The sequence below is a fragment of the Myotis brandtii genome, unplaced genomic scaffold (assembly GCF_000412655.1).
Source record: "Myotis brandtii unplaced genomic scaffold, ASM41265v1 scaffold388, whole genome shotgun sequence".
NCBI lineage: Eukaryota > Metazoa > Chordata > Mammalia > Chiroptera > Vespertilionidae > Myotis > Myotis brandtii.
This window is the reverse complement of record NW_005364882.1, coordinates 1,404,631-1,409,409: the sequence shown is the minus strand read 5'-3', so window position 1 is coordinate 1,409,409 and position 4,779 is coordinate 1,404,631. Positions and strand designations below refer to the sequence as shown.

At 38.9% G+C, this 4,779-nt stretch overlaps 1 pseudogene; it reads right to left on the bottom strand.

Moving 5' to 3' along the window:
- Positions 1-4,204: 4,204 nt before the first annotated feature.
- The window catches only part of LOC102262402, a 1,477-nt pseudogene continuing 902 nt past the window's right edge, over positions 4,205-4,779 (bottom strand).

Sequence of the window (4,779 nt, the reverse complement as noted above, 5' to 3'; positions counted from 1 at the left end):
ACAAAAATAAACTCAAAATGGATAAAGGACTTAAAATAAGATGGGAAACCATAAAAATACTAGAGGAATCCACTGGCAGCAAAATCTCAGACATATGCTGAAGCAATTTCTTCACTGATACTGCTCCTAGGGCATTGGAAACTAAAGAGAAAATAAACAAATGGGACTACATCGATCATCCTTTTGATCCACACTCCACACTGCCTTGCTCCATGCCAGAGGGCAGAATAATCGCCAAACCTCTAATCAAGAAACTTTCTTTGCCCTCCTCCCGCTGACTCGACCCAACCAGAAGGCCAGCCACCCAAAGACAGATCCGCAGCTGACTGCAGAGGACGCCACTTTTCACGGGGACCCCATTAAGTCTGAGCCCACGGCACCAGGAACCTTGTGAGTAATAAAATGTTGCTGTGTGATTTGCCACTGCATATTCTTGTGTGGCGTAATTCCTTCAGCAGTCTTAACTATATTAATATAAGGTCAGATGATGATGCCTACCCTCGGTCCAGCTTGCTTAGAGTAGTCTCTTCGCTAGCAACTGCTTAATGTCTGAACACCTGCATGGTTAAGTTTATCTCAAGGGACGCCTTGGATAACTCCTCATATACTCTACTTGGACAATCCTCTAAACCTTGATTTCCTCATTGGGAGAATTCGAAACAATCTATGCCAGGCTCCTTCTTTGCTCCCAACACATGGTAAATGTTCAGTAAATGCAAACTTTTATTATTATAGTTAAGCAATATCAGATCACAATAAAGGTAAGCAATGAAAGAACATGTTTACTCTTGGCTAAATTTTTATTTACTTATTTTTACTGTGGTAAAAAAACAGATAAAATGTACCATCTTACCCATTTATAAGTACACAGTACAGTAGTGTTAACTATATGCATATCTTTGTATGACAGATCTCTATTTTTTGTATTTCAAAACTGAAACTCTATACCTTAAACAACAACTCCCATTTCCGCCTCACACACATGGAGCCCTTGGCAACCATCATTCTGCTTTCTGTTTCTAAAAGTTTGACTAATTTAGATATGTCATATAAGTGAAATCAAGCAATATTTACTTTTTTGACTAGGTTCTTTCCCCTAGCATAATATCCTCAAGGTTCACCCACATTTTATCATATAAAGAGATTTTCTTCTTTTGTAAGGCTGAATAATACTTCATTGTATGTATATTTCACTTGTTCTGATTCATTCATTCAGCAATGGACACTTAGATTACTTTAAATCTCGACTATTGTGAGTAATGCTTCAATGAAGATTGGTGTGAAAATGTCACTTTGAGATACTGATTTCATTTCCTTTGGTTATATATCCAGAAGCAGGATTGCTGGATCATATGGTAGTTCTATTTGTAATTTTTAGAGGCCTCCATACTATTTTCCATAATGGCTACACCAGTTTGCATTCTCATGAACAGTGCACAAAGATTCCAATTTCTCTACTTCCTTGTCAGCATTTGTTATTTTTCTTTCATTTTATTTTGGTATCTATTTATTTTTTTGATAGCAGTTATTCTAACAAGTGTGAAGTGATGACTTAAAGTAGTTCATATTGCCATAATGGACAGTGATTTTGAGTATCATTTCATATGCATATTGGTCATTTGTATATCCTCATTGGAAAAATGTCTACCAATTCTTTGCCCATTATATTTTTGCTTTTGTGTGTGCGTGTGTGTGTGTATGTATTTTGTTTCTTTTTGGTTGTTGTTGTTAAATTGTAGGCGTTTTAATATATTCTGGATATTAACCACTTTCATGAATTTGTCAAATTAACACTTGGTAAGTGGAGCACAGGGTACCAGATGGTGAGTCATGGTTCAATAATAGACCATAAGAGAAATTGAAATAGAGAAGTTTATTATTGGAGGAAATACTTTGCAGATCTTATATGGGGAGGTCAGAGCAAAGCACAGACAGAGAGACATAGGACCTGGGGCATCTGCCTTTATTAGGGTCCATGGCAGAATTGCTTAATTTAAACAAAAGAGCAGGGTTTTGGTAAATCTAATGAAGGTTTATCTAAGGGACACAGAAGGAGAAGGTGCTGGGAGGCAGAGGAACTGGGAAATTAAATAAGTTATATCAGGAACTCAGTTGTGACTATGCAGGCTGCTATTTAGGACATGCACTTGCATGAGGGGTCTAGTGTCAGTTTAAGGTCTTTGCAGGCCATTTTCCCCAAAAATGGAGGACAAGGCAGCAATACCATGAAGTAACTTAGCTAAACTTTCAATGACCCCTTATCAAATATACAGTTTACAAATATTTTTTTCCTATTCTATACGTTGCCTTCTCACTCAGTTGAGCGTTTCCTTTATTGTGCAAAAGTTTTTGTTTGACATAGTCTCATTTATCTATTTTTGTTTTGTTTTGTTTCTTTTGCCCATGCTTTTGGTATCATAGCCAAGAAATAATTGTCAAATTTAATGTCATGATGCTTTTCTCCAATGTTCTCTTCTAGGACTTTGATATTTTCAGGTCTTCTGTTTAGGTATTTATTTTGAGTTAAATTGTGTATCCTAATATATAAAAAGCCAGGGACCATTATGAACGAAACAACCAGACATATGACTGATAGCAGGCTGTGTTGGGCAACCAATCCGGCAGGGGGGGGGGGCAGTGAGGGATGACCAAACAGCAGGCTGTGTGGGGTGACAAGGCCAGCAGGGTAGGCAGTGAGGGGTGACCAGGCCAGCATGGGGGGTGGAGTTAGGGGCAACCAGGCCAGCAGTAGGGGGGTGGGGGGTGACTAGGCTGGCAGCAGGGGCAGTTAAGGGTGACCTGGTTGGCAGCGGAGGGCAATTAGGGGCAACCAGGCCAGGAGGGGGGGAAATTGGGGATGACCAGCCTGGCAGGGGAGGGCAGTAAGGGATGACCAGGCCAGTAGAGGGGGTAGTGAGGGGCAATCAGGCTGGCAGATAGGTGAGTGGTTAGGAGCCAGTGGTCCAGGATTGTGAGAGAGATGTCTGACTGACGGTTTAGGCCTGATCCCTGGAATCGGGCCTAAACCAGCAGTCGCACATCCCCAAGGGGTCCCAGATTGGAGAGGGTGTAGGCTGGGCTGAGGGGACCCAACGAATTTCATACACTGGGCCTCTAGTATTATATAAGAGTCCAACTTCATTCTTTTGCATGGGATATCCAGTATGCACAATGCTATTATTTGAAGAGACTATTCTTTTCCTATTGAGTTTTCTTCATACCCTTGTTGATAATTTGACCACATTAGCAAAAATTTATTTCTGCTCTCTTTATTCAGTTCCATTTTCCTATATACCTGTCTTTATGCCAATACCATACTGTGTTGATTTCTGTAGCTTTATAATATGTTCTGAAATCAAAAAGTGTGAGGCCTCCTGCTTTATTTTTATTTCTTGAGATTGTCTTGACTATTTGGGTCCTGTTATATTCCATATAAATATTAGGATTTTTTCCATTTATGAAAAAAATGCCACTGGGAGTTTGTTAGCAATTGCATTGACTCTGTTGATTGCTTTGGTAGTATGAGCATTTTACTAGGAGCAATAGTAAGTTTTACAATGCATGAACACTAAAATTTCATTATTTCTTAATTTAAAATTTATATTACAAATGACATTAATCAGCCCAGAAAAATTTTAGATTACTTACTTGGCCAAAAAAAATGGTGTTTTAGTTGGTATGACACTTGAATAGTTGGCTGCATTATTTATATGTAGACCTTTTTATGTTATATGGCAATATACACTGTTCTGATATGTATAGTACACAAAATAAGATCCTTTGGAACAGTTATGCATAAGAATGCAATATTGGATTTATATATTGCGTCCCAGGATGTGATTAATTGCAGAAAGAAATGTTGGACTAGCCATGTTGGGCAAAGGAAATGGAAGTTATATAACACAGAGTGAACACATATATAATTTGAAGGGCAACTGTAGTGTGTGCAACTTTGGCAGCAGTGCCTTTGAGGAGGTGGAACTATTTCACACTAACCAGTTTAATACTACACAAGATAAGTACCATCCACTATCAGGATATAGCTTCAGGGTTTTATGAACCATTCCTATTTCTAACTTTAGGAAATTGATGTCTTTCCTTAGCTGCCTTATTATGGTTTTAGTCACAGTTCAGACAAAAAGGGCAATATGAATAATCTTCAACTAAAATCCTGTTGTAGCCTAGACAGTGAAGTGGTATGACATTAGAAGACTTTAAAACTACAGCTCCTTTTAGTCCCCCCCCTCCAAAGTATGACTGCACTCTTCTTCAAACAGGCCTCTTCCTCAGGTGTCAAAGTCACCTTCACAACATCTGAGATTTATTCCGTCCCAAGATGCAAGGAACACTAAGGAAGACATCATTTCTTATTCCATAGAGATCCTTAATCATAGTGGAAATTAGATACACCCACCTAAGATTCTTCATTATACTTTCTGCCAAATCTGCCACAGATAGTCCATTGTCCAGGATGTGTTTGTAGCCTTTTAGTTTGACTTTTTCCCACTGTTCCTTATCTGCATCATTGCCTAAATCAGGCAGATTCTTCAGGGAGACACAGCAACATTCACTCCACTCCATTTAGGCACACTAGAGTATCCGTGATCCCAAGGACTCACCATGACAATTTTTAGTGGGTGAACTCCCAGCCTTTCTCCTATTACATAATGGATCTGGAATGAATCCAGATTGCAACCACTTCTAATAACACAGTTTTTGGGAAAGCTGCTTATCTTTCAAGCCACATAGGTCAAGATATACTGAATTGGAAATAACAAA